General features: G+C 45.9%; 1 protein-coding gene across 2 annotated transcripts in view; it reads left to right on the plus strand.

The window, feature by feature from the left end:
• Positions 1 to 14,321, plus strand: part of LOC123755800 (solute carrier organic anion transporter family member 74D) — a 176,865-nt gene that overhangs the window by 18,841 nt on the left and 143,703 nt on the right. For both annotated transcript variants that reach the window (XM_069300083.1, XM_069300082.1), the window contains exon 2: positions 781 to 907. The gene's annotated coding sequence lies outside the window, so the exon portion shown is untranslated. The remainder of the gene's footprint in view (positions 1 to 780; positions 908 to 14,321) is intronic.

Consider the following 14,321-nt stretch of genomic DNA (forward strand, 5'->3'; position numbering starts at 1 on the left):
GCAAGCAAGTGAGAGGAGCTGCTCTGCAAGGGTGCAGGGACGGGGCACCCACCCCCCTCTCCCCCCCCCCCTCCTGCTTGGTCAGGTCAACGTCCCGTCGCCAGCTTCAGGTAAACTACCTACACACGAGGTAATTACTGGCGTGATATGTGGGTCGTAGTTCATTAAGCATTTACTCGGGTACGTGAAAGCAATCAAGTAATTTATTGTTTAATTTTCTCTTCGTGGTTTTATATATATTTTGACTTTATTCATCACGTGTTAATTTCTTTGTGGTTTACACACACACACACACACACACACACACACACACACACACACACACACACACACACACACACACACACACACACACACACACACACACACACTCTACCAAAGTGTGACACACTCTACCAAAGCTGTGCTCTACCAATGAAAGCACACTCTACCAAAGTTTGGCTCTACCAAAGAGCCAAAGCTCAACCCCCGCAAGCACAAATAGGTGAGTACACACACACACACACGCTGGGGCCTCGTAGCCTGGTGGATAGCGCGCAGGACTCGTAATTCTGTGGCGCGGGTTCGATTCCCGCACGAGGCAGAAACAAATGGGCAAAGTTTCTTTCACCCTAAGTGCCCCTGTTACCTAGCATATGTGGGTCATATGCCAACAAAAGTCCCCGCAAAAACACAACTAGTAAACACAACTAGTAAACACAACTAGCAAACACACACTACCTGGGGGTATCCACCACTATCTCTCCTCTTGTGCCTCAAGTGTTTGACTTTGTGTTTCAGATTGTTGCGTAAAGCATGGTGGCGCCCCTGTGCTTGCCCTTCACCATCACCACCACCCTCCTCACCATCACCACCAGGTCTACACACCACTGTAAACCACACACTCACAGTCTACACCAGCGCTGAGGTCAGTACCACGCACTTTATTAACTCTAGCCTAATTCACCTGAGTCTACTTTTGTTGTCATATGTTTAGTATTGTTTATGTTGTGGTGATTATAAGGACGCGCTGAGCCAGTTTGGCACTTGGAAGGTGTATGTGGTCAAGGGGCTGGGAAGCCGAAGCCGAAGCCGAAGGAACGGTGTCCAGCTACTTTGACCATTTGGGATTGAACTCCGACCTTGCCAGACACAAGGACGTCACTCTACCACCCAGACCAACTGACAAATTGACAAATGGGAGTACAGTCGAGGCAGCCCGGGCACTTGGCCTGTTTCTCGTGAGAATTGGGGTGACCAACTGCCCTCGACTACGTCCAGTGATTGGCTACTGTGAGTGGCCTCTGGGTGTCAGGTCAGAGGACTTTAGAACCCGGAGTTACATCCGCCTTCGGTGTAATTCCTTCGAGGAATCTTGAGTGTTGGGGTGTAGACTTGGTGTAGACATGACACCTGGGTTGTAAGGTCAGGAAAGCTGGGTGTACATCCCCTCCGGTGGAATTCACAAAGCAGGGCGATTGGGTGATAAAGTTTCAGTTGTTAGTAAGTCTATTATTGCCAGCTAGGGTATTCTAAGTTAAGGAAATACTTGATTTTTATTAATTAATCGTATATTAATATATTTGTAATTTTTAGTTAATTTTTGCTGTCATTGAACTTGAGCATATATGATCTCAAGTTACTGGGTCTTTCGTCTTATATAATTAATGAGACTGCAATTATATATATATATATATATATATATATATATATATATATATATATATATATATATATATATATGTGACTAATTATATATAGCCACATATATAATTAACGAGACTGCAGTAATTATCAAAACAGGGAAGCTGTATAGTATTTGATATTATAATCCCTTATAATTTCTAGAGCAACTATCAACAAACCGAAAAAATAATAACCTATAATTGACACTTAATTAGTTATCAAAAGAGATAATCCAAGTCCCTTGATTGTTTCAAGCGTGGGATGGACATGTGTATGAGTGGGATTGGGTGGTTATAAATAGGAGCTGCCTCGTATGGGCCAATAGGCCTTCCGCAGGTACCTTTATTCTTATGTTCTTAAGTCCCTTTTCGTCAGTTCTTGACCACTCTCCTCCGGGTCAAGACAGTACTAAAGTGCACCAATTAACATGCTAATTACTTTAATTGAAGAGTGGTGGCAGCTTAAATAATATCATTAAAGTGTTCCAAGTGTTGCCATAATATTGAGACAAGTGTTGCCATAATATTGAGACAAGTGTTGCCATAATATTGAGACAAGTGTTGCCATAATATTGAGACAAGTGTTGCCATAATATTGAGACAAGTGTTGCCATAATATTGAGACAAGTGTTGCCATTATATTGAGGTAAATGTTGCCATAATATTGAGACAAGTGTTGCCATAATATTGGGACAAGTGTTGCCATAATATTGAGACAAGTGTTGCCATAATATTGAGACAAGTGTTGCCATAATATTGAGACAAGTGTTGCCATAATATTGAGACAAGTATTGCCATAATATTGAGACAAGTGTTGCCATAATATTGAGACAAGTGTTGCCATAATATTGAGACAAGTGTTGCCATAATATTGAGACAAGTGTTGCCATTATATTGAGGTAAATGTTGCCATAATATTGAGACAAGTGTTGCCATAATATTGGGACAAGTGTTGTCATAATATTGAGACAAGTGTTGTCATAATATTGAGACAAGTGTTGTCATAATATTGAGACAAGTGTCGCCATAATATTGAGACAAGTGTTGCCATAATATTGAGACAAGTGTTGTCATTATATTGAGACAAGTGTTGCCATAATATTGAGATAAGTGTTGCCATTATATTGAGACAAGTGTTGTTATAATATTGAGATAAGTGTTGCCATAATATTGAGACAAGTGTTGCCATAATATTGAGACAAGTGTTGTCATAATATTGAGACAAGTGTTGTCATAATATTGAGACAAGTGTTGCCATAATATTGAGATAAGTGTTGCCATAATATTGAGATAAGTGTTGCCATAATATTAAGACATGGTTTACATATGTGGTTTACATCGGTGGTTTACACTGCTGGTTTACACCAGTGGTTTACATTCGTGATTTATACGTGTGGTTTACACAGATGGCTTACATCGGTGGTTTACACTATTGGTTTATACTGCTGGTTTACACCGATGGTTTACACTGCTGGTTTATATGGTGATTTACATCGATGGTTTACATTGGTTATTTACACAGGTGGTTTACACCTGTGATTTAAATGTGTGGTTTACACATGTGGTTTATATCGGTGGTTTACACCTGTGGTTTACATCGGTGGTTACACCTGTGATTTAAATTTGTGGATTACATCGGTGGTTTACACATGTGGTTTACATCGGTGGTTTGCACATGCGGTTTACATAGGTGTTTTACACCTGTGGTTTACACCTGTGGTTTACATCGATGTTTTACATCGGCGATTTAAATTTGTGATTTACATAGGTGGTTTACACCTGTGGTTCACATCGGTAGTTTACAAATGTGGTTTACATCGGTGGTTTACACACGTGGTTTATATCTGTGGTTTAAACCTGTGGTTTACATATGTAGTTTACACCTGTGGTTTACATCGGTGGTTTACACCTGTGGTTTACGTTGGTGGTTTACACAAAGATGACTGAAGGGAACTGGCAAGGGGAAGTGCCAAGCAATTAAACAACTATATATAGCACTTGGAAGGGATCAGAATGATTGGAAGGGATTGGAATGATTAGGATTTATGGAAAAGGGTTAACTAATATAGTTCCAATCATAGTTTAGTTGTTGACTGAAAAGTCTATTGAAGTGTGTGTGTGTGTGTGGTGTGTGTTTGTGTGTGTGTGTGTGTGTGTGTGTGGTGTGTGTGTGGTGTGTGTGTGTGTGTGTGTGTGTGTGTGTGTGTGTGTGTGTGTGTGTGTGTGGTGTGTGTGTGTGTGTGTGTGTGTGTGTGTGTGTGTGTGTGTGTGTGTGTGTGTGTGTGTGTGTGGTGTGTGTGGTGTGTGTGTGTGTGTGTGTGTGTGTGTGTGTGTGTGTGTGTGTGTGTGTGTGTGTGTGTGGTGTGTGTGTGTGTGTGTGTGTGTGTGTGTGTGTGTGTGTGTGTGTGTGTGTGTGTGTGTGTGTTTTTAGAAAATAAATCCTTTTATTAAGTGTGTTCTAGGTAAACATTTGTGACTGTGTGCTTGCAGATATTGTATTTGTGTGTATTTACATATTTATTTACATATGTATTTACATGCATATTTACATGTGCATTTGTGCAGCTGCCTTGGACTATGTGAAGGGAAGTACAGGATGTGTTAAAAAAATTAACTTAAAATACGTGATTGCTAAAAATCCCCATCACACAGGATGGTTGGTCATACAGGGCCCATGTGATCACTGGCCAGCACTGACACACTCTGGGGGGCATCATGAGCATATCTTCAAGAACACGAGAAGGAATATAGTAATTACAAAAGCTTCAGGGGCCAGATTCACGAAAGCACTTACGAACCTGTATATCTTTTCTCAATCTTTGGCGGCTTTGTTTACAATTATTTAGTAGTTAATGAGCTCCGAAGCACCAGGAGGCTGTTTATAACAATAACAACAGTTGAACGGCAAGTTTTCATGCTTGTAAACTGTTTAATAAATGTAAACAAAGCCGTCAAAGATTGAGGTAAGATGTACACGTTCGTAAGTGCTTGCGTAAGTGCTTTCGTGAATCTGGTCCTAGGTACTTCATGCCAACGGGTCTGAATGGTCTGATAACTGGGCATTCGGTGATGTAGTGTGGGAGATCGAGCCTCAGAAGGGCGAAAGATTTATGCGTTTTGAAGGGAAACCAAATTTTATTATTATTAACATCTTTATTGACAAAATTAATTACAATTTTGCCTAATCTGAGGATTTCGATTAAGTCTGATTAAAGTGAGGATAATGGTGGTATTCACTGTAACCAAAGTCTGTATCTAATCCTCAGAGGATAACATAGAGGGAAGATAAACTCTACGGTGCTTGCTCATACAGTTCACATTGCTTGGCTACACTACAGCTCACAGTACTGTGAGCACACTGTAACCTGGCTGGTGCTACGCTACACGCCTGTATTATTCCAAACATATGTGCGGCCACATGATGTTGTCACGTGATGTTGTCATACATGAGTTTCCAAGGCCATTATAACTGTGACTTAGTGAGCTGTAGTGGCTGGCGGGTTGTGAAGTAGTTCGGGGAGGTGTTCGCCCATGTGTCTGGGTGTCGTACCGGGAGCACCTCATGCACCTGCCAGGCGCATGAGGTGCTCGCTTAACTTGACTCACCTAGCAGAACTGGCTAAGGGGGGGGCTGTGCCTTAGCTCCTGGACCACGACACATTGTTTATACTGCGCAGCTTCTCGAATCGTTTGGACTCTTGATATGTCTTGATCTGAAGGTGTACATGGAGTTAATTTAATGGCTACCTAAGGGTCGTAACACTGGGGCTTACTATCGGGTAGTTAGCGTGTGTGTGGCCTTGTTAGTGAAGGAGCCAGTGGTCGTGCAGGGAGCCAGGTCACGACCACCTCTCCATGGGTCGTGCCTCTGGTGGCTGACGGACACTACAAAATTTGGTTACAATATAATTAATGCTTATCACCATACTTTTGTAATTGTTCATATTTCAATGCAAAATTAAATTTTTAGTTCGCAAGAGGCAGTAGACAAATTATTATTATTATTATTTTGTTAAAGAGCTCCTATACAAGGATTTAGTTCAAAAGTAGAAGCAAATGGTATAGACGTTTTGTATTATGTTAATGTTAATTTATTATCTGCACTCCAGATATCAATTTTTTTTTTTCAAAATACAATTGTCTTTTATTGAGTGCCACAGAGGTCAATCTTGGGACGAGTTATGTTCTTGAGTGACATAGATAATGGACTCTTCTGTGCAATATCAACATAGATAATGGACTCTTCTGTGCAATATCAACATGGATAATGGACTCTTCTGTGCAATATCAACATAGATAATGGACTCTTCTGTGCAATATCAACATAGATAATGGACTCTTCTGTGCAATATCAACATTTCCAACAGTGACACTAACGTAAGAAAGAACAGAACACTGTTAGATGTTGTTGTTATAGATTCAGCTACTCGGAACAAGTTCCAAGTAGCACGGGCTGTGGTGAGCCCTACATGTGACACTGTTGATTGATTGATGAAGATTAAGACACCTAAATGGTGGCACGGGCATGAATAGCCCGTAAGTGGTGGCCCTTTTAAGCCATTACCAGTATCATTAGCTGATACTGGAGATCTGTGGAGGTGCGACTGCACCCTGCGTGACGGGAGATGTCTCCCGTGAGCCACTGTTAGAGTAACGTGGAATATATATACAGGTCGACGCACCTCAGTCGATTGATTGATTGATAAAGATTAAGCCACACAAGAGGTGGCACGGGCATTAATAACCCGTAAAACACCTTAGTCGTGTTGGCTATAATTGATGGCAGATGCCTTTACTCTCACAACTCAACAACAGAAATGTGGTAATAAATTTGTTGGTTGAAATATTGACCGAACCACTCACCAGAAGACCAAAGAATCAACGTTTCGGTCCGTCCTGGACCACACTTATCAAGTCGAGTAATGGCCCGGGACGGACCGAAACATCGTCGTCGTTTCTCTTCATCTACTGATGAGTGGTCTGGTCATCATATCATCAGCCACGTTATTGTGACTCATCGTCTGCGTGTTGTCGGGGTGATAATAATTGGCCACAACACGCAGCTAGCTGAACATAGTTTCTTATTTGACTTCTGGAGCTCCTGGTCTGGCCAGGGGTCGTATGCTGCCGCCGTCTTTGTGGTCGTGTTGAGGGCGGGTGCGAGTTCTTGGGGCACGGCGCTGCGCAGTGAGCCACGATTGGACTCTGTCCGTGGCCTTGGAGTGCCCCGCACGCCGCCACGACCGCCGTGGCTACTGTTATATATGACGGCTGCCGTGGCGCTGGCCGAGGGCTCAGTGCACGGCTGTAACTTCCTCCTCCTCCTCCTCCTCCTCCTGTTGTAAGCTCAGTTTGCTTGCCCGTCTCAAGGGCGCTTATGGGTCGCTCTACGCCTCACTGATTGCATGCGCGCGTGAGTGTACCTTGCGAGTGTACCTCGGGCGTGAGTGTACCTTGTGAGTGTACCCCGGGCGTGAGTGTACCCCGGGCGTGAGTGTACCTTGTGAGTGAGTGTACCTTGTGAGTATACTCACCCAAATGTACTCGCCTGTACTCAGCTGTCGGTTATCTGATTCAAATACTTCCTATACTTCTTTTTCCTGTCAAATGTGCTTTTGAAAAAGTGTCTCTCTCTCTCGTGTGTGTGTGTGTGTGTGTGTGTACTCACCTAGTTGTGTTTGCGGGGGTTGAGCTCTGACTCTTTGGTCCCGCCTCTCAACCGTCAATCAACTGGTGTACAGATTCCTGAGCCTATCGGGCTCTATCATATCTACACTTGAAACTGTGTATGGAGTCAGCCTCCACCACATCACTTTCTAATGCATTCCATTTGTCAACCACTCTGACACTAAAAAAGTTCTTTCTAATATCTCTGTGGCTCATTTGGGCACTCAGTTTCCACCTGTGTCCCCTTGTGCGTGTTCCCCTTGTGTTAAATAGACTGTCTTTATCTACCCTATCAATTCCCTTCAGAATCTTGAATGTGGTGATCATGTCCCCCCTAACTCTTCTGTCTTCCAGCGAAGTGAGGTTTAATTCTCGTAGTCTCTCCTCGTAGCTCATACCTCTCAGCTCGGGTACTAGTCTGGTGGCAAACCTTTGAACCTTTTCCAGTTTAGTCTTATCCTTGACTAGATATGGACTCCATGCTGGGGCTGCATACTCCAGGATTGGCCTGACATATGTGGTATACAAAGTTCTGAATGATTCTTTACACAAGTTTCTGAATGCCGTTCGTATGTTGGCCAGCCTGGCATATGCCGCTGATGTTATCCGCTTGATATATGCTGCAGGAGACAGGTCTGGCGTGATATCAACCCCCAAGTCTTTTTCTTTCTCTGACTCCTGAAGAATTTCCTCTCCCAGATGATACCTTGTATCTGGCCTCCTGCTCCCTACACCTATCTTCATTACATTACATTTGGTTGGGTTAAACTCTAACAACCATTTGTTCGACCATTCCTTTAGCTTGTCTAGGTCTTCTTGAAGCCTCAAACAGTCCTCTTCTGTTTTAATCCTTCTCATAATTTTAGCATCGTCCGCAAACATTGAGAGAAATGAATCGATATCCTCTGGGAGATCATTTACATATATCAGAAACAAGATAGGACCGAGTACAGAGCCCTGTGGGACTCCACTGGTGACCACGCCAATCGGAGGTCTCACCCCTCACCGTAACTCTCTGCTTCCTATTGCTTAGATACTCCCTTATCCACTGGAGCACCTTACCAGCTACACCTGCCTGTGTGTGTGTGTGTACTCACCTAATTGTGCTTGTGGGGATTGAGCTCTGGCTCTTTGGTCCGCGCGCGCGCGTGTACTCACCTATATGTACTCACCTATATGTGCTTGCAGGATCGAGCATTGACTCTTGGATCCCGCCTTTCTAGCTATCGGTTGTTTACAGCAATGACTCCTGTCCCATTTCCCTATCATACCTAGTTTTAAAAGTATGAATAGTATTTGCTTCCACAACCTGTTCCCCAAGTGCATTCCATTTTTCTACTACTCTCACGCTAAAAGAAAACTTCCTAACATCTCTGTGACTCATCTGAGTTTCCAGTTTCCACCCATGTCCCCTCGTTCTGTTATTATTACGTGTGAACATTTCATCTATTTCCACTTTGTCAATTCCCCTGAGTATTTTATATGTCCCTATCATATCTCCTCTCTCCCTTCTTTTCTCTAGTGTCGTTAGGTTCAGTTCCTTCAGCCGCTCTTCATATCCCATCCCTCGTAACTCTGGGACAAGCCTCGTCGCAAACCTCTGAACCTTCTCCAGTTTCTTTATGTGTTTCTTCAGGTGGGGGCTCCATGATGGCGCGGCATACTCTAAGACGGGTCTCACGTAGGCAGTGTAAAGCGCCCTAAAAGCTTCCTCATTTAGGTTTCTGAATGAAGTTCTAATTTTCGCCAGTGTAGAGTACGCTGCTGTCGTTATCCTATTTATATGTGCCTCAGGAGTTAGATTAGGTGTCACATCCACTCCCAGGTCTCTTTCTCGAATCGTTACAGGTAGGCTGTTCCCCTTCATTGTGTACTGTCCCTTTGGTCTCCTGTCACCTGATCCCATTTCCATAACTTTACATTTACTGGTGTTAAACTCCAGTAGCCATTTCCCTGACCATCTCTGCAGCCTGTTTAAGTCCTCTTGGAGGATCCTACAATCCTACAATCGTGTGTGTGTGTGTGTGTGTGTGTGTGTGTGTGTGTGTGTGTGTACTCACCTATTTGTACTCACCTATTTGTGCTTGCGGGGGTTGAGCTTTGGCTCTTTGGTCCCGCCTCTCAACTGTCAATCAACTGGTGTACAGATTCCTGAGCCTACTGGGCTCTATCATATCTACATTTAAAACTGTGTATGGAGTCAGCCTCCACCACATCACTGCCTAATGCATTCCATCCGTTAACTACTCTGACACTGAAAAAGTTCCTTCTAACGTCTCTGTGGCTCATGTGGGTACTCAGTTTCCACCTGTGTCCCCTTGTTCGCGTCCCACCAGTGTTGAATAGTTTATCCTTGTTTACCCGGTCGATTCCTCTGAGGATTTTGTAGGTTGTGATCATGTCTCCCCTTACTCTTCTGTCTTCCAGTGTCGTAAGATGCATTTCCCGCAGCCTTTCCTCGTAACTCATGCCTCTTAGTTCTGGGACTAGTCTAGTGGCATACCTTTGGACTTTTTCCAGCTTCGTCTTGTGCTTGACAAGGTACGGGCTCCATGCTGGGGCCGCATACTCCAGGATTGGTCTTACATATGTGGTGTACAAGATTCTGAATGATTCCTTACACAGGTTCCTGAACGCTGTTCTGATGTTAGCCAGCCTCGCATATGCCGCAGACGTTATTCTTTTTATGTGGGCAGGTTTGGTGTGATATCAACTCCTAGATCTTTCTCTCTGTTCGTTTCATTAAGTACTTCATCTCCTATTCTGTATCCTGTATCTGGCCTCCTATTTCCGCTGCCTATTTTCATTACTTTGCATTTACTCGGGTTGAACTTCAACAGCCATTTGTTGGACCATTCACTCAGTCTGTCTAGGTCATCTTGTAGCCTCTTACTATCGTCGTCAGTTTCAATCCTCCTCATAATTTTTGCATCATCGGCAAACATTGAGAGAAACGATTCTATACCCTCTGGAAGATCATTTACATATATCAGAAACAGTATAGGTCCAAGGACTGACCCCTGCGGTACTCCACTCGTAACGTCTCGCCAATCTGAGACCTCACCCCTCACACTGACTCGTTGTCTCCTGTTACTTAGGTACTCCTGTATCCAACGGAGTACCTTCCCTTTCACTCCAGCCTGCATCTCCAGATTTTTCACTAGCCTCTTGTGTGGCACTGTGTCAAAGGCTTTCTGACAATCCAAAAATATGCAGTCTGCCCACCCTTCTCTTTCTTGCGTTATTTTTGTTGCCTGGTCGTAGAATTCAAGTAACCCTGAGAGGCAGGACCTGCCATCCCTGAATCCATGTTGATGCTGTGTTACAAAGTTCTTTCGCTCCAGGTGCTCCACTAGCTTTCTTCGCACAATCTTCTCCATCATCTTGCATGGTATGCAGGTTAGGGATACTGGCCTGTAGTTCAGTGCCGCCTGTCTATCCCCTTTCTTGTATATCGAGACTACGTTAGCTGTGTGTGTGTGTGTGTGTGTGTGTGTGTGTGTGTGTGTGTGTGTGTGTGTGTGTGTGTGTGTGTGTGTGTGTGTGTGTGTGTGTGTGTGGGTATTCACCTAGTTGTTTATGCAGGGGTTGAGCTCTGCTCTTTCGGTCCGCCTCTCGACTGTCAATCAGTGTGTATGTGTGTGCGTGCGTGCGTGCGTGCGTGCGTGCGTGCGTGCGTGCGGGCACACTAGTACAGTAAAATGGAGTATCAGTATGATGCATATTCAACCACAATGCATTCACCAGCCTCTGTTGCACACTTTCACAGGGTTAAAGACACAGGGTAGAGACTGCAGAAGCAGGTAGAGATGTGTGCGTGCGTGTGTCGTGTGTGTGTGTGTGTGTGTGTGTGTGTGTGTGTGTGTGTGTGTGTGTGTGTGTGTGTGTGTGTGTGTGTGTGTGTGTGTGTGTGTGTGGAGTGGAGATTTTCCTTGGCAGCAGACGGTGTTGTCGGAGGCTTGGCCCCGACCTTGGCTTAGTTTGTTCTGGGTAGACGATCTTACACCCATGATTGTGTTGTGTTGCAACACCCACCTCACCAACACAGAGCCACCACAGCAACACAACACTCCCCTTAAACAGAGCCACCACAGCAACACAACACTCCCCTTAAACAGAGCCACCACAGCAACACAACACTCCTCTTAAACAGAGCCACCACAGCAACACAACACTCCCCTTAAATAGAGCCACCACAGCAACACAACACTCCCCCTTAAACAGAGCCACTACAGCAACACAACACTCCCCTTAAACAGAGCCACCACAGCAACACAACAATCCCCTTAAACATAGCCACCACAGCAACAGAACACTCTCCTTAAACAGAACCACCACAGCAACAGAACACTCCCCTTAAACAGAGCCACCACAGCAACACAACACTCTCCTTAAACAGAACCACCACAGCAACACAACACTCCCCTTAAACAGAGCCACCACAGCAACACAACACTCCCCCTTAAACAGAACCACCACAGCAACACAACACTCCCCTTAAACAGAGCCACCACAGCAACACAACACTCTCCTTAAACAGAACCACCACAGCAACACAACACTCCCCCTTAAACAGAGCCACCACAGCAACACAACACTCTCCTTAAACAGAACCACCACAGCAACACAACACTCTCCTTAAACAGAACCACCACAGCAACACAACACTCTCCTTAAACAGAACCACCACAGCAACACAACACTCCCCTTAAACAGAGCCACCACAGCAACAGAACACTCCCCCTTAAACAGAACCACCACAGCAACAGAACACTCCCCTTAAACAGAGCCACCACAGCAACAGAACACTCCCCTTAAACAGAGCCACCACAGCAACACAACACTCCCCCTTAAACAGAACCACCACAGCAACACAACACTCCCCTTAAACAGAGCCACCACAGCAACACAACACTCTCCTTAAACAGAACCACCACAGCAACACAACACTCTCCTTAAACAGAGCCACCACAGCAACACAACACTCTCCTTAAACAGAACCACCACAGCAACACAACACTCTCCTTAAACAGAACCACCACAGCAACACAACACTCCCCCTTAGACAGAGCCACCACAGCAACACAACACTCTCCTTAAACAGAACCACCACAGCAACACAACACTCTCCTTAAACAGAACCACCACAGCAACAGAACACACCCCTACACAGAGCCACCACAGCAACAGAACACTCCCCTTAAACAGAGCCACCACAGCAACACAACACTCTCCTTAAACAGAACCACCACAGCAACAGAACACTCTCCCTTAAACAGAACCACCACAGCAACACAACACTCCCCTTAAACAGAGCCACCACAGCAACAGAACACTCCCCCTTAAACAGAACCACCACAGCAACACAACACTCCCCTTAAACAGAGCCACCACAGCAACACAACACACCCCTACACAGAGCCACCACAGCAACACAACACACCCCTACACAGAGCCACCACAGCAACAGAACACTCCCCTTAAACAGAGCCACCACAGCAACACAACACACCCCTACACAGAGCCACCACAGCAACACAACACTCCCCTTAAACAGAACCACCACAGCAACAGAACACTCCCCCTTAAACAGAACCACCACAGCAACACAACACTCCCCTTAAACAGAGCCACCACAGCAACACAACACACCCCTACACAGAGCCACCACAGCAACACAACACACCCCTACACAGAGCCACCACAGCAACACAACACTCCCCTACACAGAGCCACCACAGCAACACAACACACCCCTACACAGAGCCACCACAGCAACACAACACACCCCTACACAGAGCCACCACAGCAACACAACACACCCCTACACAGAGCCACCACAGCAACACAACACTCCCCTTAAACAGAACCACCACAGCAACAGAACACTCCCCCTTAAACAGAACCACCACAGCAACACAACACTCCCCTTAAACAGAGCCACCACAGCAACACAACACTCTCCTTAAACAGAACCACCACAGCAACAGAACACTCCCCCTTAAACAGAACCACCACAGCAACACAACACTCCCCTTAAACAGAGCCACCACAGCAACACAACACACCCCTACACAGAGCCACCACAGCATCACAACACCCCCCTACACACAGCCACCACAGCAACACAACACCCCCCTACACACAGCCACCACAGCAACACTACCCCCCCTACACTCAGGCACCACAGCAACACCCCCCCTACACACAGCCACCACAGCAACACAACACCCCCCTACACACAGCCACCACAGCAACACAACACCCCCTACACTTAGCCACCACAGCAACACAACACCCCCCTACACAGAGCCACCACAGCAACACAACACCCCCCTACACACAGCCACCACAGCAACACTACCCCCCTTACACTCAGCCACCACAGCAACACCCCCCCTACACACAGCCACCACAGCAACACAACACCCCCCTACACAGAGCCACCACAGCAACACAACACCCCCCTACACAGAGCCACCACAGCAACACAACACCCCCCTACACTCAGCCACCACAGCAACACCCCCCCTACACACAGCCACCACAGCAACACAACACCCCCCTACACAGAGCCACCACAGCAACACAACACCCCCCTACACAGAGCCACCACAGCAACACAACACCCCCCTACACTCAGCCACCACAGCAACACAACACCCCCCTACACAGAGCCACCACAGCAACACCCCCCCTACACACAGCCACCACAGCAACACAACACACACCCCTACACAGAGCCACCACAGCAACACAACACCCTAGCTGTCCCCTAACCCAGGCCAGCGTAAGGTCACAGGGTACTACTGCCTCTGATGTATTGATCGGGTCGCACTCTACGCCCAATTCCCGCCCGCTGCTGCTTCCTTACACCTTCACCTTGAGTGGTGGAGCCAGGCACTCGAGTCCCACTCAAGTGGGACTGGATTCACCCCCACCCAGTGGGTTTGGGGCTAAAGTGGGACTGGATTCACCTTCACCCAGTGG

This window comes from Procambarus clarkii, chromosome 43 (genome assembly GCF_040958095.1).
Source record: "Procambarus clarkii isolate CNS0578487 chromosome 43, FALCON_Pclarkii_2.0, whole genome shotgun sequence".
Taxonomy (NCBI): domain Eukaryota; kingdom Metazoa; phylum Arthropoda; class Malacostraca; order Decapoda; family Cambaridae; genus Procambarus; species Procambarus clarkii.